The 20,837-nt window shown below is 39.9% G+C and overlaps 1 protein-coding gene across 14 annotated transcripts in view; it reads left to right on the top strand.

Moving 5' to 3' along the window:
* KIAA1217 (KIAA1217 ortholog) overlaps nt 1-20,837 on the top strand; it is a 338,228-nt gene that overhangs the window by 120,525 nt on the left and 196,866 nt on the right. Inside the window, exon 1 of one of the 14 annotated variants that reach the window (XM_032700727.1) lies at nt 8,785-8,804. The exons of the other annotated variants lie outside the window; for them this stretch is intronic. The gene's annotated coding sequence lies outside the window, so the exon portion shown is untranslated. Of the gene's footprint in view, nt 1-8,784; nt 8,805-20,837 lie in introns of those variants that run through there. 14 annotated transcript variants of the gene reach the window in all.

The raw sequence follows: 20,837 nt of genomic DNA on the forward strand, positions 1-20,837 counted from the left end.
ATGCAAGGGTGTGCTTCTGCCCATGTCCCACAGGCAGCAGGGAGTTATATTTGCAGCCTGTCCAGGTTGCCACAGTCTCATCTGGGGAATTGATGAGCTGCAAGGCTGAGCTACAATGAGGACACTAATGCTTTATTGGATGTGGCTGTTGAGCCAGGTGTGTACGTAATGATAGTAAATAACATTGACCGGCAACGTATCAGCATGCTCAAAGTGTCACAAAAGTATAACACACTCTGGCTTAGGGTGTATTTACTGTCTCTAGCATCGGTCTTAAAAATTGTAGCTCAGTTAATCTAATGGTATGGTTGTATATTATGAAAGACTTCTAATACAGTAATGTGTTACCTTTAAAAGGGTCTGTTATTTTTTTCACCCTCTTTCCAATACATTTAACTCCAAAAAAAGCCTTTTTAACTGTTTCTGCAGTTTATAAAGAAATGTGTCCACTTATTAAAGCCAGGCATGCCATTTGTTAAAGGAATTGCATCCTGTGAGGCATCCTGGAGAGCGTTCCTTTCATCTTTTAAAAACTGCTTCAGCTAAATAACATGGGTATTCAGTCTTCCTGAGCTCACTTTAGCAAATGTTCTAATACTGACTTTAAAATAAGTGGATATTTGGAAGGACTATGTTCCTCCCTGCTCTGCTGAAGCTCTGGTATTTTCACTATGGTACGAAATGCCTTATAAATGTTGTATCTGGACAATCAGCATAATGCATGTAAAGACAACCCTCCTGGTTTCGTGAAAGTCTTCTCATTATAAATTATTGGGGAAACAAGAGATGGGAGAAAGCTTTGGGATCATAAAACAAATTACATCTGATAAAGTCTACACTGCATTGAAAGGATAGTTTGATATCTGGGTAACTTTATGACAGTACTGATAGACGACAGTAACTGGACTCAGAGACACAATAATGAGAAAGAGAAGTAAAAAGATAAGAATTTTTGGTGGGGCTGTGAACCTGTTGTGATAATATTGTTAATGCATTAAAATATAATTCATACTGTATACTAATAGACACATTGTTTTAAAAATATTCAGTGTCGTTCTCTCCTGTTGTCAGCATTTTAGGTGCATTAAATTACATAAGGAAATAAAATAAAAACGTGAGCACAGGCATCCAGCTGAGTTCCTGCATGTCGAATGGATGTCTAATAAAAATTAGAGCACATGTTGGGTTTAGATGGTGATTATTATTGATTACTTGCACAGACCAGAGGGAAAGACCAGAGGGGATCTGGAGAGCAAAATGTTTTCTGCTTGCAAGGGTATGAGATACCTGAGTCTGAAAAGAAACAAGAGAGGAATGGGAAAAGTTCTTACAATGCTATTTTAAGTGAAGAATGACTTTGTGAGACTCCTGCTGGAGCAGATCAAAAGGGACCATAAAAAGATGGGGAATGGCACAGGTGAGAGCTGAGATATCTCCAATAGAACTCTTCATTAGATCATCCCTAGATAAGATTTTGAAATGAACTGGGCGATGAAGAAAGTTTTAGGCTGTTTCATTATTATATGTCAGTAACAAAATAAGGTTATTGTCAGTGGGTGGACAATATGCAGCTTCCTCATTTTATGGGATTGATGAGAATAGTTTCAAATTGATGAAATGGGATACAGGAGAAAGTGCAAGAGAGCCCCATGTGATGCCTGTACAAGCCTTGAGGGCACAGGGAAATTAAAATTGGACAAATGAGACTACAGAAATGGATAAAGGAACAACATTAGAGGTGATAGCTAGCAAGAAAAAACAAGTCCCATTATTGGTAAAAAATCTGACATGAAGATGTAGCTATGGAAAGGATCCCACCTCATCTGGTTGGGAGTCTGGGTGAGGTCAATGTGAATCACAGAAGTGTTACATCAGTGTAAGGATCCAGGCAGGTGCATGGAAGCTTGAGGGCTGTCTTTGCCAAATGGAAAAGAGGTGTTATCCAAAAAATGGCAATGTGTCCAGGAAAAATTGTATTGGCAAGTGGAGTTGGTTGGGTGTCTGTACACATTAAGGGCATAAAGCTTTCAGAAAGGGAAGATGAGATAAAGTAGAACCTCCTGAAATAAAAAGAAAACATTTAGAAGAAAAACTAAAATAAAAGCTCTGCTGAGGTAGTGTTACTGTAAGTCAAAAGTGGATGGGAATAAGGACAGGGAGGTCTGTAATGTTTCCAGTGGACAAATATTTGAGAAGTTGCAGGCAGCAGTTAATTAATCTGGAATAAAAAGTCTAGGGACTACTATATAAGGCAGGCATGAATGTCATCCTTAGTCCAAGTTTCAGAAAACCTGCTGTAACTAATAAAAATATGTGATTGATATACATTGTAAAACAGTTCCCCATATTTCATTGGATAAATAGTCATCCTAAAAGTAGTATTAAGCATTAGCGAAGAATCTGCAAATAATGGAAAGAGGATTGGCCAATACAAAGACTTGTACCTTAAAAATCAGAAAACATGAGAATGAATTGTAAATGTCTAAGAATCCACCTACCCAGTGTAACTATTTTTTTAAAAATAAAAATTATAAAAAGTAAAAAAGAATGAAAGTGCAGTCAGTGAAAAAAGATGAAAGTTTTTACAGTAGCAGTGATATAGAAGAATCGGTTTTAGATGTAATGGGTAGCACTCCTCACATTTTAATGATGCTATCGAACCTAGGACAAATGCAGAGCAGCTAATGGGAGTGATTATGCAGAAATGGAAATTCTCACCTCCAGGGGGAAGCAAAACTTAAATTATGTAATTGTTTAAATCAGAAGAGACCATATAATCCACATCCAAGAACTTGCATAATATAGTTGCAATTCCAAAAGCAAGTAGTATTAATAAATATATCACATCAGGATCTGATATTACCTGGGGAAATAAATGAAAAATAGTACTTAAATTGGAAAAAAAAAGGACTCAGATAAAGAGTGTTAGTATAATCTCAACAGTATGCAAAGTCTTTTGCAAAAAAAAAAAAAAGAAAGTTTTAAGGAAAGACTAAGCAAATGACACAAAATGTGATAAATGAGTTAAAATACAATACAATCTCCACAAGAAGGTCATGCCTGATCAAGCTGATACCTTTAGCTGAAAAAATAACTAAGCTAATTCTCTAAACAAAAGAAGTAATCATATATCCATATGGGTTTCAGCAAAATACTGTGTTTGTCATTTGCTGTGTAGAGATTTGTTAACACAGGAATTACAAATTAGTTTCAGAGAGAAAAGAGGATGAAAAAGTTAACTAGAAGCAAAATTGGAGCTGGAGAGTGGGTTGGAGGTCATCAAAGTATTTCCCAAGGACTGACTTATGGGATCAGTCTTAGGTTATGTTTCCATTACTGATTGTACCATGAAAGTAACAATATTGGGGAAAAAAATCTTGATGACACCAGTTACCAGAAGAATTATGCTGAAGACTGGAGTTTCATGTAGAAGAAATGGGATGAGCATGTGAGTTGGAAAATACTTCAGGTGAGATGAAAGGCTGCTGTCAGAAGTGGAGGATTGTGCACTTGGGAGCCTGTAGAAGGGTTGTGGGGAGAAACTGGACAGACATGCTTGTGCCAATCACAAGATAACTGAAGCATCAAAGTGATACATTTGTGGAAAATGGACAGATTTGATTCTAGCATGGATCATCTGGCAGTATAAGGAAGTAGTTTTCCAATGCAAGGAAGCCTTAGGACTGCTTTGTATAAGGTATGTGTGAAGTGTATAAGGTATGTATAACAGAGAAAAAATCTGTGCCAGTGTGATCATATATACTAAATAAAAGTAAATTCAAACTGGTTTAGGAGCCAAGGCAAGTTTCTAAAATGCCTTGGGAAATGGAGAGACTGTTTTATGAGGGGAGATTAAAATCCTGGATTTGTCTGACTTTGTAAAAAAAGAAAATTGAGAGGAAATACAATTGCTGTCTTGCACATAGGAGGATTTATACATAAAAGATAGTATTAGTATAAAAAGAAATAATTACACACTGATCTTGAGAATCTGTGGGGTGGAAATTTAGGCAGCTTTCAAATATGAAGCACAGTGGGACAAGGCACCTGACTAATTTTTAGATAAAAATATGTTGATTCATGAAAAAAAGTATATAATGTAGTACCTACAGGGAACAGATTTGGTAAAAAATTGGATTTCTCTTCCTAATGAAAGGACACACTGGAAAAATGGGGAGAAAAGACTGTTTAAAATAATTCTGGTAAAGGTAGCATGGTGATATTCTTGTAAATTAAGAAAATCATGTGTTTTGGATTCAGAAGATAGAAAAGCCCTGTGTAATACTGATGTCTCCAAAAACTACACATCACAATTGCACTTTAAACAGAATTTTGCTTGTTTGGGAGGACTTAGACTAATTTGCCCCCTTTTTACTATGTAGATAGTTTTGTTAAATGAAAATGTACTTATATTTCTAAACATTTATATTTTGAACATTTTTTTCTACTTTCTTTTGGTAAAAGTGATTTTTAAACTGTTCATCTGAAAAAAAATATCCTACAGCTGGCATTTTGCTAAATTTTTCATATAAAACCATGATATATGCCAAGTGTGACTGTATTTTGCTGTATTTTTATAACAGTAATTATTTTTGATGTGAGCTTTCTGCAGTAAAACACAAATTCTTGCAACTTATGAGAAGCATAAACTTTATGACTCTCATATTTAGCATAGAGAAGAAAATCTCACAGCAAAAGAGTAGTTAGTGTGTTATATTAATATTTCTATGATTAGTATGAGAAGTTGAGCTGATTATTTTTATAGCCTGATTAAAAAAAAATAGAACTGTATAAATGGGCTTAGAGCAATGCTGTGTAATGTAATCCTCCTCATGGCAGAAAAGAAGAAGGAAAGGTTTCTGCTGGAAATGGCATTTGGTCTAGCTTAGTAATGCAGCCTTTCCTGCAATGCACAGAAAGATATTGGCAGCCTTAGGCTGTGTTTCATATAATGTCACTTTAGTTATTCAGGTTTTTTTGGGCTTCCTTTTTCAGCTTGAAGGAATTAAGTCCCATTGGGATGGAAAAGATCCATATCTGAAATAGCATAAATTGTTTGTTGATTTTGTGAAATGTGTAAGTCATAGTGTGAGCAAAAACAAATCTTTAACTTTGATGGCGTGCTGTGAACTTTCTCTCTCTGCCAAACTGTTTGTCCTTGGAGGTGATACATGGTGGAAGCTTTTTAAGGGTAAAGATAACAATACAGTGATGTGTTCCTGCAACTAGAGCATTGGGTTAAGTGTTTTGCTTGTTTTTCATTTTTTTCCAATTCTTTTCAAGTAAATGATGATCCTTTACACAGACTTAGTGAGTTTGGTGAATAAATGAATCCCAGGAAAATATTAGGCTGTTGACCACAGTCTTGTTTAGAAGAGACAGTGTTTTCAGAGAGTCAAGATGATTCCTGCTGGAGAGTGGCATTTGTGACAGCTGCCATGGGGCAGGAGCCAGCCATGAGCTCTGCTATGCTGCTGTTTTCCTGGCGTTTTCTCTGCCAGTGGGTAGTCCTGCTTCACACATAGTGCCTCTTGGATTTTGGCCATGTCAATGCAATTGCATTGCTTTCAGCTCAGTTATGATGGTGTAGCTGAGATGGGAATCTGGTGTAGGGCCCTGGCAGGGGGAGGATGCTCCTGTGCCTGCCAGCTTGGCCCCGCTGCCTGTCAGCAGCAGCATCGCTGCTGAGCTGCGCACTGCCAGGCAGGGAGAAGTGACCTGTGCAAAGCAAGAACTCGACCCCGGAGAGATGCAGAACTTGATCTAGCATTGTCCTTGATTCACACTATTCTCAGTCTTTCTGCAAGGTCACCAGTGGGTGTAAACACGGGGAGGGATCTCTCTGATAGGCAATGATGAGTCACCAGTGGGAACCGCTGCGGGTGGGAGACTGCAGGAGTAACTCCTATTTCAGGAGCTAAAATGATACGCTAGTTAAGAAATGTAGGTGGAATAGGGATGGGCCCAATATGAAGAGAGACTAGTTGCAAGTTTGTGATTTCTCAGTGAATCTCTTCCCTCAATATTTTCATTTTGAACGTTCAGATGAGACTGAACATTTCATAACTAAATATATTGGTCGTTTTTGTAATATTTCCTGCTTAGACATAACTAGGGCATGTGGAGGATTTTGGAGGAGATCTAAGATAGATATCATCTGAGATTTCTATCCTCAATTTGCAGACCATGATGCATAACAAAATCTGAATATTCATTTTGAACTTTTGGGGGTTGCTCAAACTATTTGAAATTCGCCAGTCATTATCAAAGCTAAAACTGTCTTCTCTTTGCTTCAATTATTGAGAGAGATTGCAAATTCTTACTTGGGAGAGTAGTCAGTATGGGGAGCTGGACTACATAGCTCCAACTTTGAAAGTGGGACAGTTCAAGTTTCATGTTCTATTTTCTGTTTAAAAAGCCCCCTAAAGCAATGGAGAAAGGGCATCTAAAAACTTACATTTCCTTTTTGCAATTTATAAATAGAGGCAATCGTGCCTTAGCAAGATGTAGTAGCCAGCTTTGCTATTTACTTATTTATCTGAGCAATGACGAAGTTACATAACTTTTGTTTAGGTAGTACGTTTGTCAACGTAAGCCAAGTCAGTTCCTGTCTTTTATATCTGGATTTACAGCTTTCGTATTTTGCTTTCTTCCTAGCTTTGGCATAGTCCTAGCCCCTGAACAGCTGAGCTTCAAGAGTAGAATATTGTATCAGCGGAGTATCCAGTTCAGCATCCCCTGTGAAAATAGGTTTCTATAATAAAATTTGTGGTTGCACATGTCACAGACTGTCAAAGTTTATTTTGTATTCAAGATTAAAAAATTTTACTTCTATTCACTGTTGTCATGTTTTTCTTGCCCTTAGCTTTATTTCGTCTTGCTCTCTTACCTTTCCTCTGCCCTCCCTCAGCTTTCTCACCTCTTATTCTCCCCATTGTAACAAGCTTTTATTTCCCTTTGCTGCCACACTGTGTCTGGTTCTCTGTTCTCTAAGCATGTATTTCTTTCTATCAATGATGTTTAGCCTGTATTGTTTTGCAGTATGGACCACTTTCTGTGTTTGGATGCAGTGACAGTCAGTGAACATGGTTGTGGGAATGAAAATTTAAAGCTGCTTTGATGGCCAAGTCCATAGCTATAAAAATAATGCAGTCAGGTTGAGTACTGTGGAGGCCAGAAGACCACATCTCTCTTAAAATTAAGGGTGGGAAGGTTTGCCCATTTTTTCCCTGCCATTGCATGATATAAATTTGGTTCCTCTTCAGAATGATCCAAGTGACTGAATGGATTTTGTTCATGCCCCTGGACTGAGCAATCAAGAAGCAGAGGAGTCCATGTGTGACGCAGGAGGCTGATGGTAGGGAAGAAACCTTTGAAAAAATTAGAGGCAAAGAGATTTATCTGACTCCTCAAGAAGAAAAGTACTGATTCTTGCACTCAGTAGGATGCTGCTACGGAATAGTGGAATGAGCCCCTTCAGAACAGAATTGTGGAGCCTCTTTGAAGGGTTTCCATTGCACTGCACCGTGAATTCAAAGGCAGGCAAGGAAAGGTTTTTCCCCCTGATTTGTTTAACTGCATTTGAAGGACAGGCCTTTGCATGTAATTTTAATTCTGTGCAAAATATAAGGGAAGAGCTTTTAAAAATGAGTCAAAATGAGTGGTAGGAATTTCCTTTATTTTCAAATGGCCAGGCTGATATTGCAAAAATTAGAGAATAGAAAAAAACACCTCCATAAAAGTGATAATGCCTGGAGAAGGCTTTGTGTTTTCTTTTTGGAGTTTTTTGGAGTTTTTTTTTAATAAAAGAATTTGCTTTGTTTGTTCTCTGAGATTTCAGGTGGATCAATATGACAGACCATGTTACTTTGGCGATTAGAATTACTCCTGCACTGGGCTGTGTGCAGTTTTCCTTTTGCACAGAAGAGGAATGCTCCTGTATGCCGGAGCAGGCAGTGCCCCTGTTTGCAAAGTGGAACATGTCTACAGAAGCAGGAACATATTTGTGATGGGAGGGAAAAAATATTAATCCTTTCAAGAATTAATTTTCCAGACCATGCTTTTGCAAGGTACTGCGTGTGTAAACTGAAGCTGCTTATCTTAGATAAGGATAGAGGGGAAGGACAGATGTCTGTGGACAGGAAAGAGGAGAAACAAACAGCTAAGCACAGAGGAGGAGCACTAGAGATAGCTTTATTTGTTTCTTTGAAATGAAATGTGATTAGAAAAATGCCAAATTTCAGAATGTGAAAAATTTCAGAAGGTAGAAAATGATCCTTTTTGGCATTAAGGGTGAGCGTTGCCTAGGACTGGGGGGATGGCCTGGAAAGGCAGCGAGTGCGTCCCTCTCTTGCTGGGCTTGTGCTCTGGGTGCCTGCAAAGGGACATCCCGAGCAAGTCAGCTCCTCACTCCTTGAATCTATGCCTCAGCAGGGAGCCCACAGCAGGAAATCCTTTAGCACACACAACTTCAGAGCTTCTTTCATTTCTCGTCAGATACCCTCACACTGCTGTAACACAGTGTGAGTGAAGTGACAATAAATGTCGCTGAGAGCACAAGGGACCTGTTCAAAGGCTTAGGGTGATTCTGTTGCCTTAAATTTTTATCCATTAGAAAGATATGTATTTTTAATAAAAGCTTTTATTTTTAAAACTAGAATGGGGTATGATGAGAAATGTAATGTGAAGAAGTTGAAAAGATTTCACTACCCCCTAAGGAAGAAAACCCCACAAAATAACTCTCAGGTGCTTTATATTTGTTTACTAACTGGAAACTCTGGATTATTTGAACAAGAAAATTACAAGTAAGTACTTTTTCTTTGGACTTTCACTACCATAAATAAAATGTGCAATACTTTCCCTGTACAGGAAAGAATTATTTTACTGAAACTTATTTTCACCTTTCCGATGATGAAAATGGATAAGTTACTTCAATCTGTCTATATACATATATTTTGGGGTTTCTTAGTATTTTTTTGTATGGGCTATAAGCATGTATCTGAACCAAAATATTTTATCCTGAAGTTCTGTTCCACTCATTCATGAGTAATTTATTTCCAGGCTTTTTTTTTAGGCAGGCAATTAGAGTAATAGGCACATAATGGTAGTTTTTCAATTATTTTGGCTTACACTAAAATAAAGTTCCATTTTAAAAGAGAATATGTTTACTGTGACATTGAATGAGAGTATAGCTCTCTCAAGATAATGGTCTAACTTTTACTTGCAGCTGTATCCATCAAATACAAATAGAAAGGCAACATGAAAAATTAGAGTAATAAAAGAGCAGATACTTTGCTTTACTGAAAGACTGTGTGTGACCTGCCCTGGTGAAGATTAAGAGAAAATTACCTTCCTAAAACTATTTAACTTTAGTATGGTGTGTTAGCAGACATCAGACTGGTCTAAAATAAGAGATGTCTGGGCAAGGAATTTTTTAAAATTACTTTCTCGTTAATTTTTTTCAGTATGACTGTAAACCCATAAATATATTGTTTGAAGTAAGCAATTTTTGACATTGATAGGAAAAAAGTCTCATGCCTTTTTGCAGCTTTAGATGTTCTTGGTGTTCCAGCTCCTGCAATCCTAAAAGTCAATGTAAACCTCTGATTCCAGGAAAAGAAAAAAGAATCTCAACATTAGTGTTACAAAATGAAAATTGTGGAAATACTACCTGCCTGTAACTTAAAATCTAAAAAGCAAATGAAGAGTCCAAAATTTATTTTTTATTTTAGTGGGGATGCGGACACAGGGACATGCTAAACTCAAGGACTTCTTAGCTCTTTAGGTTCAAAATACCGCAGAACTTCTCCTCTGTCTCCTTCTCACATCTTCCAAGGAGGATGTAGTGTTTTAATAAAAGCTCTGTGAAAACTGAAATAAAAAAATGGCGTTTTGAGCAGCTTTAATCCTATTCTTTGAATTCATGCAAAGAACCCAACTATTTGTCATTTCATTTCTCATGTTGTCTCTCTACCTTCACTGAACACACCATGGAGCAGCTTCACACCAGATCTAAATGTGAGGCAAACCACAGCCTTTCTAAGAAAAAGTGCCAGTTGTGTCTGCGAGGGTCTGGGGGAGGAGAAGGACCCATCCTGTTAACTTAGTTTACCTTGCTTAGCTTATCTTTGAATTGTCATTGGCTTTGCTTCCCACCATTCCTCTGACACCTGGAGAGGAAGGAGGTGCCACACTCTTCTCGAGTCATCATGAGGTTCTCCTTGGTCCCTGTCATGAGTAACACAGTAAAGGTGGGAGAGCCTGCAGTGCAGTGGGGCTGTGGATGCAGTGATGGATGCAGTTTCACCCTGACCCCAAGGACTCCCCTGAGCACAGCTGAGCACCTGTTCTTCAGCAAGGCAGCACAGTGCCTCCATTCCTGACAGTGGGGTTTTGTAAACTATGGGGGTTTTGCCCAAGTGTGTGTTTTCTTCATACAAAATGAGCACTTATTTAGTTGAAGTGCTCCCAAATTCAGACACAATTACTTGTAGTTACAAAAAAAGGATACTGAGTTAAGATTTCTGTAAGAAGGAGCTTTTAAGAGAAAAGTTTGGATTCTCCCTACGCTTGATGGGACCAGTGACCATAGCCAATAACTTCTGGTGGTGCTTAGGTGAGAAAGCACAAGACTACTTCTCCCCTCCTTCTCCTTGGCCAGCTCCTGGCACTGTGCTGGGGTCAGGTGGGGCACGAGCTGTCACTGTCCCTTGCCAGGACCCAAACTCCCAGGGCAGAGTGGGGGCTGCAGAAGTGTTGAGGATGTGGCCACTACTTCAGCTTATGGCCCCTTCTGGTGGGTTGCCATCCCTGAGGATAAAGGATGTAGGGATGTGCTTGTGAGAAAAAGGGCAGGAAAAGAGCAGTGTTCCCAGTGTTCTGGTGGAGGAATAAATTCCAAAGAGTTTTTGACCAAACCCTATGTAGGAAAGACTTGTGGTCCCCATCAAGGCACGGGAACTGCCATAGTCACGTGTGCAAATGGGATCCCAGTGCAGACATGTCACTGTTGGAGCTGGTTACAGGGGCAGTGTTACCCTTCAGCTAGTTACTTGGTATTAGTAAGGTTCAGCTGAGAGCTAGTCAGCCAAGGATTTATTTTTGGTTCTTTATTACTAGGTTGTTTTTTTGCTGGATGGGTTCCTTGAGCCAGTTGTCTGAGCAACCACAGAGGTGGGTGGGAGTAGGGAGGTGCCAGACAGGGTCACACGGTGGGGTCAGAGATGGCACAGGCTTCACTGGGGCAGGAGGGAATGAAGGGGTTATTGAGGCATAAAAAGGTCTGCTGTCCTTGACAAGGACTTTGCTCCAATGTGTTCCACATCCCTCCATAGAGGTCCTTCCAAGTGGCTCTAAGACCCTCTTATCCTTCAAAAATGTCTTCTCCTCTGTGATGAGTCGTTCATGCTGCAGTTTTCATAATGTCATCATTCCTGTCACAGATGGAATATTTTACAAAGTATTCTATCTATAACATAAGAAATATGCTAAACATCACCATTATGCTGCATTTGAAATGTAGAAATGATAATATAAGTTGAAAGGTAGAGCTATTGCCTCTGCTGAGTTTATAGCACGCTGTTGATGGGAGCTGTTAACCCCAGAAGCTCCTGGGAGAAGGTCATTCACTGTGGGGAAAATGCTTTAATATAAAAAGGATTAATAAAATTGTATTTTTTACTGCTGTAGCTGATGATTATTTTTTAAGTTCTGTAATAAATGATTAAACATAGGGTGGTAACACAGACTGTTGCAAAAATCAATCTGCATGTTAAATCCCGCTTTTGTTTTGATTGAGGCAGAGTCAGTTATTAACTGCATGATCAGAGCACAGACGCTGAGTCCTATTCTTTCCTTAATTGCGAATTGCTGTTACAGATACTTGACAGTGGTTCATAGTGGCAATAATCCCTCTTAAAAATGGTTGTTATTCTAGTCATAAGTAGCTTGCCAGGGCACTAACCCCAGTTTCACCTCTGATGGTTAGGAAAAGAATCTGATCAGTAGCTGGTGATGTTTAGTGACTTCCTGCTAGATAATTGCCAGAGTAGCAAAGTAAGAAAACGTAACTTTTAAAATATTTTACCTTTGGTTAGCAGGAGGGTATGGGCTGTGAAAAGTACTGTAACTCTCATTGTTCAAAATGAAAATCCATTGCTTACTGAGAGTGCTGACTTAAAAATTCTTGCACGTCTTTTGTTGATCTTGCAGGCTGATGCACACGACCTGCTAATGCGATGCTTGGCTTTCCATACAGAGCCATTCATCCATGTTATATGTGAATGAAGCTTCCTGGTTTGTACATGTGCTGTGTCACATTCCTCTGGTTTTCTAACAAAGCTTTTAATTGGTATGCTGTGACTAATGAGCATGAAGTCCCAGAGGAAATGGAGCAGAATTTTCCATTATCCACCAAGAAGCTTCAAGCACATAGATTATCAGGGCTTGAACTCCAGGATAAACCAGGGTCAAAGGCTCTAAGTATAATAGAACCTCATAGCTGAATATTTTGCCTCCATAACATTAAATTAATAGTTTCTCAGCAAAACTGTATTGTCTGTCTGATGGCATTGTGCAAACTATAACTGGCATTTTGCTTGAACATCAGATCAAATCCCTGACCTTCACTGTTAAAATTCCCATAACACTTGAATGCTGACGTCCTGCCTTCGTTCCAGTTTGGGTAATGATGTGTTGCATACTTTTGTGATATAAATCTCTCTTCGGTTTCAAGCAGAGAACTTGCTTTTCATTCTTCTTCTGAAAAACTATTGTACAGCATTGCTGACACAGGGTTGCTGCCCTGTGGGGCACCAGAAGTGGTTGCATGTTTTTGGCAGGTAAGAGCTCTGATTCTGACTTAAGCATGTTCAGGACCACTTTGCTTTTGAGATTAGATGAGATTGGATATAGTGGGACCAGCATACCTATAGGTTACCTCTGCCAAGTAGAGCAAAGTAATTATCTTCTGTGCCCTAGTTCAGCACACCTACTAAGTGTCCCCAACAGGTGCAGTATCAAAGAAAATTTAAATTAACTTAAAAGCATAAAAAGATATTAAGATTGTTACTGGAATTGGTGGGGGAAATTACAGGTAGCTTTCCAATAAAGTACATGGAATAATATTTTTACCAATTTACTATTTTAGTAAAGAGGTAAGAGAGCACAGCTGACGTACTCCAGTGTGGCATGGAGTCCATCCATTCACTCACAGGTCACCTTAAAACCAAGGGAGTTGCTGTGAAAGTCAGTCCTGCCTTTTGTTTTCATTTGACAGATTCTGTAAATCTCAGAGCGTGGGTGTCTGCTAACCACATAAATACACTGCAGGCTGTATTTGGTGACCCAGCAGTATTGCAGAATATGTTGTCGCTTTGTCTGTGGAACACCTCCTGGCTTGCAGCAGAGCACAGTGCTTCACAGTCCTGGTGCTGTGGTAGGGCTGCAGCCCTTCTGGGCTGGCAGGGGGGGATGATGCCAGGGGCTGCTGGAGATCGCCAGATCACATGCTTAGTGCTGCCCTGACCTTCTGGCATCTTGCTTTTGTTTTGGAGTCCACAACTGGAAGGAAGACTCCTGTATCCTGTCCAAGCCCCTTGTTGTCCCAGACAGCAGTGGTGTGGAATCACACTCACAGATTTGCTGGTTTCCAACTCAAAAAACAACTCCATTTTCATACTAACTGTGATATTGGAAAGCTGTTTGGTCCATCATTCCTTTCCTTAGCCAAAATTGTAGCATTCATGCTGTGCAAACAACAAAGACCTTCACCACTTGAAACAACTCCTGTACCAAAAGGGTGGAAATGTTATGGCCAGCCTCTTTCTCTGTGTAGAGAAACATTTGGGAACATCCTTCCCCAATCCCCCTCTGTTTTTTTGACCCCGTGTACTGTCATGACAATCTAGAGAAGTCACCTATGTGTTTTTATTTTCGTCCGGATGAGAGGGAGATGATTAAAAGTATGCTTTGGAACCCATGCCTTGAGTCCCATGTGAAAAGTATTACCCAGCAAAACGCCCAGCCTTGTGCCTTTAAAAAACAGACATGTTTTCCCACCAACTTCAACAGATACTCAAAGGCACAAAAGCCCTAAAGAACTGTCAGACAACAGCAAGGACCTCAAAAATTGCTCTTCCCAGATCTCTCAACTGTATTTCCCAGAAAACTGAAAACCAGACTTACACTTTTTTACAAATGGGATTTTGGCAGCTGTATTGAAATGATCCTTTTTTCAGTCAGTAGTTTAGCTGTTCAGAGAGGTGTATATGGAATAATACTAATTCTTACATAAAATCAATGGTAATATATGCTAATGTCTAATATTTTCATATTGGTATTTTTGGTTTTATTCTTTTCATTAAAAGCCCTAAAACTTTCTTCTGAATTTTATACTTACATTTTAGGCAACTATAAAGCTATAACCTTTAAGATCCTTACCTGCTTTACAAAATGAGGATAGAGGTGTTTGCTGGTTTAGTGCTTTGAGAGATATTCTTATTCTAGTAAAATATACCACACTAGTTAATCTAGAGTTTCACTAAGCAAATGTAAAAGTCAAACTTTTTAAAAGAATAAGGAATACTTGAATTTTTAACATCTGTCTGAAATGCCATCTACTACTTTTTAGTGCTTTGTTTGTTGAAAAGATCAGAAGTACAGCCCTTATTGACTTAGTCCTGTGCTGAGTGTAAATTCACACAAAGAAGAGCAATTTAGCATGTGACTGACCTTTTGCAGTGTGAAATGAAGAAATGCACTGTTAAGGTTACCAGAGTGTGGCAGGATGTTTAATCAGCTTCTTTACTTTAAAGAACAGTAGGAAGGAGATGATGTATTAAAGATGATAGCTTCTTGTAGATTTTAACTCGTAATGCCAGGATCTGAGTACAATAGCAGATTAAATCTCTGTAGGGAAACTTCCTACTGGACTTTCTATATTTAGATGTTTGTGGCTGCTTCTTCCTTCTCTTCTCACTGTTGGCTTTTGCTCCCTTGAAGAGCTGAGTTGCTTTCTCTGAGATCTGCTTCCAAACTCTGATAATGTATTTCTGTTAAGAGCAATTTTTTTCTCAGTTTTGTAGGAAAGGCAAAAGAAGACAGCATAAATGGAACCATGCATTTCCTAATGAACACAAGGTAAATTCATGGCGTTGAGTACTAAATGCTTGCAACATCCTTAGCATGTGTGTAACAGCACAGTAAACTTCCATATAATGATAGATAATAAATCAATCAGATTTACTTGTGCAGCTGCATAGGTGTTCTAGTCCAGTGTTCTGTGCATTCAGCTTGTCCCTCATGTTTGAAAACTCCCTGTAGCTGTGAGTGCCTCCTCTGAAGCATGCACACATCCATAAGTCACATGACTTCACCTGGCTGTCTTTTCTCTCTGACCAACACAGACTAGTTTCAGAATAGCTCTGTATTTTAAGAACAGCATCATTTTTCTCTACAGCCCTCTGTGCCCTCTCTTGAGAGATTAATTTACAATAGGAGTCCTGATTCTAATCTATCTCAGAGCTGACACAGCTGGGGTTATGATATTAATTTTAGTTATAATGAAACCTTCTTCCTCTTCTCCACTGTTCATCCTCAGGATGTTGCAGTTCTGTGCATTAAAATTCACCACTCTGTGCCTCTACTATAATCTTTTCAGGGGTCACATCTCTTGCATTTCACTGTCTTTCAAAGGTCCATTTTTGTGTCCATTCTGCTCTTGGGTCTGGACTAGATGATCTTTAAAGGTCCCTTCCAACTCAAACCATTCTGTGATTTCTATTCTAAATCAGATGATGCATCTGCATTTTTTGGAAGTTTCAGTAACCACTTCTTTATCTGTAATTTGTATTTTTGTGTCACACATTTACTACTGATCTTCATCTTTATGCCAGTTTTTAATAAGGTATATTAACACAGTAAAGCAATTATAATATTACAGAAATATTCTCCTAATAGTCTTGTATGTTTAAAAGGATGCTCTTCTTTTTAATTGTAATGAATTTTAATTTTATTGGTTTTTAATGAAGCAGTGTGATGGGTTGACCTTGGCTGAACGCCAGGAGTCCACTAAAGCCACTCTATCACTACCCTCCTTGGCTGGACAGGGAAGCGAAAATATAATGAAATACTCATGGGTTGAGACAAAGACAGGCAGAGATCACTCACCAGGTACCATCACGGGCAAAACAGCCTTGACTTGGGGAAATTAATTTAATTTATTACCAATCAAATCAAAGCAGGATAAAGAGAAGTAAAACAAATCATAAAAAAAACCTTCCCCCCAACCCTCCCTTCTTCCTGGATTTAATTTTATTCCTGAGTCTCTACCTTCTCCCTACCAGTTCTTCACAAAGTGCTCCAGCATGAATCCCCCACAGGGTCACAAGCCCTGCCAGCAAACCTGCCCCAGCATGGGCTCCTCCCTCCACGGGTCCACAGGTCCTGCCAGGAGCCTGCTCTAGCACGGGCTTCTCATGGGCTCACAGCCTCCTGTTCCAGCATGGGGCCCTCCACGGGCTGCAGGTGGATCTCAGCTCCCTCATGGACCTCCATGGGCTGTAGAGACACAACCTGCCTCACCATGTTCTTCAGCACAGGCTGCAAGGGAATCTGTGCTCCAGCACCTAGAACGCCTCATCCCCTTCCTTCTTTACTGACCTTGCTGTCAGCTGAGTTGATTCTCTGAGATATTCTCACTTCTCTCCTCTCTGACTGCAATTGCTTCTGCACAATATCTTCTTTCCCCTTCTGAAATATCTGAGGCACTGCCACCATTTCTAATGGGCTCGGCCTTGCCTAGCAGCAGGTCTGTCTTATATCCCGCTGGCTTTGTCTCTATTGGACATGGGGAAAGGTTTTGGAAGCTTCCCACAGAAGACAACCCTTTAGTTCTCCCCCCCGTTATGAAAACCTTCAATGCAAACCCAATATAGCAGCTTCCCAAAGCAGCTTCCCAGCCTTCTGTTTTTCTGATGTTTTGTTCTACTTCAGCTGTCACCAGTCTAAAGCAGCGTTTGGCTTTTGCTCGCTCTTGAACCCATTGGTGGAGTTCTCTTTATTCTATCCTAGTGGGCTCTTAAGTTAGAGGTTTTTTACTTCTTTAGTTTGACAAAAGTACTCCAGTGCTGTGCAGCTTCTGTGTCATTTAATAAGGGATGTATTTTGACCTTGTCCTTTGTGGGAATGCAATCAGATCAGAACAAAAATTTCAGTCAAGTGACTCTAAAAAGCTTGTAATCTCACAAACCTGCTTTTGAGGGTACAGGAGTGAATGCTTTTACTGATATTCAGCACTCTTCGTTATGCTGAGTCTCAAGTAATGCCCATGTCTTCAGCATCTACTACCTGCCTCTTGGATGCCAAACACTCCAGCACAGGCAGGGAGATAGTGATAGCTGACAGCACCCGCTCATGGTGTGTTTTAAGTGTCCTAAATCCAAGAGAACTACTGAGCACTAGGTTCTTGTCCTGTGGTCTTGATCTACTCTTGGGCCGGAGAAGCTCCAGGTACCATGCTGTCACCAGAGAACCATCCTACGTACACATGTTTTTGTCACCAGGCTTTCTTTGGACTGTGCTGTTTTGTCCATGGCTTCCCCTCGCTGGGGTGGTGCCTTGGCTTCTGGGTTGCAGGCTGATGGAGATGGGAAAGCCTCAGCTGTGAGCAAAGAAGACAGAGGGCCAAGAAGCAAGGAGGTGTGAGGAAGAGTGGTGGGATTGCTGAGTGTTGGATATGGGAAAGCCTCATCACTCATCTAACCTCTTGGTATCTCTTGGGGTCACCCTTGCATCTGGCTCAGGTTGTCTGGAAGACAGAATTAAATCTGTATACAGTTTCTGCTTACTGTGTCATAAGGATTGTCAAAACCAGAATTATAAGCATTAGTTCTAAGAATGGTGTAGCTGAGGCAAAAGCATTAGCTGCATCATTGAAACAAATCTCCCCAATGATACCTGCGTGTTGCCCCTGCAGAGGATCCTTATGAAATGTGTTACAGTGGGTTATTTTAGAGACTGTTCTTGAGGAGTGCAAGTCGCCTTCAAAAGATACTTCTGTAACAGCAGAACATGCATACACAGCCACAGCAAGCTGTCAGAGGTTACACCAGTACTTTCTGGAAGGGAATTAAGTCAAAACAGGGTCACGCCAAGTTTTTGGAAGAACTGGAATGAAAGTTCTGATTCTCCATTTGAGCTGTGGTGGATGAGCCTGGCAGCGGCTGCTTCTCCCCACCTGCGTCTTGTCTTGACTGTGTCCAGAGTGACTCTGACAGAGGAGCCTACAGTCAGTAATGGTTTTCATTTAAAAAAAAAAATCTTAGCAGTAGAAAACATTCTGTAAGTCCATAATCAGCAGTTACATGATGAGTAAAATGACGATATGGTAAAGAGCATTACAGAAACTTCATTCACTACTAAATAGCAATTCTATGCAAACTGTGGCTGCAGACTCTTACTGGGTCCTGTTACTACCCTTCTTCCACTTCTCTTCCAAGCAGGGATAAAGTTCATGTGTGTAGGAAGGGTAGCTGCACTCTTTATTTCCCACATATGCTCTTTCGGTATTTTAAAATGAGATTTCAATTTTGCAGAGCACTGAGTAACCTGTGACAGGTCCTATGGAGCTTGGGACCCTGCTTTGGGAACCACTGTCTTGGATTTTAAATGTGAAATCAAGACAGCATCTGTTTGCATTTAGTCTGCTATTTAAATGAACATGGATTTTGGTGTGGAAACCTAATTAGTCTGAGACAGCACTCCTTTTTCTCATATGAAATAAAAATCATCATCAACTGACTAGATCTATAACAAATTTTATTGACATTTTGGGAGGTTCGAGCATTGCCAGTGTAAATTAAAAGTGTTGTCACATGCTTTCCCAGGACAGAATTTCAGTATGTTGGTGCATTTTCATACCTGCTGCCTATATGGTAGGAGCACTCACTGCTAATCTGATGGCAGGTAGCCACGAGCCATCAAATGGCTCTCTCTGCATTTCTCCCAGGAGCATGCTCAGTTTTATTTCCCTGCTTCCTAATGAAGGATTTCTTTGCCAGAAAACTTGTGGAAATATTTTTCCTGTATTTCTTCATACTTTTCCCAATAGAGAGTATCTTTCAATTTCTGTCACGTTGACCCCAATGCTGTCCTTTCTGGATTTCCTGCATGCTTTGTTTTTCCAAGTTTCTGTTTTCAGTTTGTGATCATTCTTTTGCACTGATGGAGCATCTGCCCACGATTTGCATTTCTCTATTGTGACAAGTCTTTTTATTACAGTGAGGCTTTGAGTTAGTGAAGAATTCTAATTTAGTTTGTTATTCTCAAAATTACTTCTAATCATTTAATTTCAATCCCTGAATGAGCAGCCTGGGCTCTTGATACAGCAAATAAAACCTACACAGAGAGGTCCAGAGTACTCTCCGGATCATGGATCAGATTGTCCTAAGTTGATCAGGGCCGGGGAAAGGTATGTCCTTAGGAAGTACCTTCTTTGTCTCTTGCTTTTTATGGAAGGTAATGATCCTGTTGTGCTGCTAACAGTTCTTCTGTCTCACATATAAATATTAAAAGTCTAGATCATGGTTTCTCTGTTTTCCAAGTCTATAGCCAGGTCAGAAAGAGATACGAGCAAGAGATTGGTAAATCTAGGAGTGGCATGATGTACTGAAGAAGCCTGTGATTACCAATCCAGTGCTACAGAAAAATCTCATGGAGAACTTCTGTTGTCAACACAGTCTCCACAGAAGAGTCCTGGGAAGGCTGTATCAAGGCTGGAGTGCTCACAGCACGGCTGAGTTTTCAAACTTCTTTATCAGATCCCAGAGTGAAGGCATGGTCCTCACAGGGACAAGTCTGGCCTTCCACCCTTCTTAAGATATAAATGTTGCTGGGACTACAGCATCAGTGTCTGTACCAAAATCCCTCAATGATACAGGGGGATCTCTACGAGGGAGTTTCTCGAGCAAAGCCCCCTTCTTTGGTCTGTCAGAGAGGAAGGGATCTGTTCCAGGCCAAGGCTATGATGAAGACACAGAGAACACTGTCTTTAAAAAACCCCCAAACAAATCCAAACAAACCCAAAGGCCAAAGGACTCCTCTATTTCCCGGTTACTGAATTCAGCTAACTCTCACCTTTCATCATTATTGTAACAATGCTGATCTCAGGGTCTAGCATATGGTTTAGCTATTGATTCGGCTTCCATTTAATTGAGATCTTTGAAACGAGATTGCTCCATGCTGTGCGGTGCACATTTATACAGCCACTCAATAAATATTTTGCCTTTTCCTTGCCTATATAATGACAGTAAAGTTGTCAGGAGGCTGTTACCACCACCTGAAACTTTTTGTTGTTGTTTTTCTTCTGACTGTTGACACTACCATATGGGGTGAATTCCCAGATCTCGTAAGGCTTTGTGGGGCCGGTGTAGAAATTTTCATTTAAAATTCACGGCAAAATCTGTCCACTGTTGGCCTCCATAAACTATTAGTGGTTTGTTTACAAGACTGGCTTATAAAAATACACATACAGAGTGAGTGAAAACTTGTTTCCTTACTATAAGTGATCTTAACAAAGAGCTTTCCGGACTTGAAAGGCACGACAAGCAAGCATTATGCTATGATTTAGGTTTCTGCACTAGGAAATCTTTAAAAACAGCTCATAGAGATCTTCTCTCTGAAACAGCTGCATTGACCTTTAATAAAGTGGTGGTCAAAATTTTGGGATGGGGGTTGTTTGGGTATGTTTTTTTTAGTTCGTGAGGTTGTTCCTGCCTGTAGCTTGAGAGTTGCTTCCTTTTGCTGTTGAAGGCTGAGATTGGAAAGGAAGACTTACTGCA

The sequence above is a fragment of the Chiroxiphia lanceolata genome, chromosome 1, assembly GCF_009829145.1.
Source record: "Chiroxiphia lanceolata isolate bChiLan1 chromosome 1, bChiLan1.pri, whole genome shotgun sequence".
In the NCBI taxonomy this organism is placed as follows: Eukaryota; Metazoa; Chordata; class Aves; order Passeriformes; family Pipridae; genus Chiroxiphia; species Chiroxiphia lanceolata.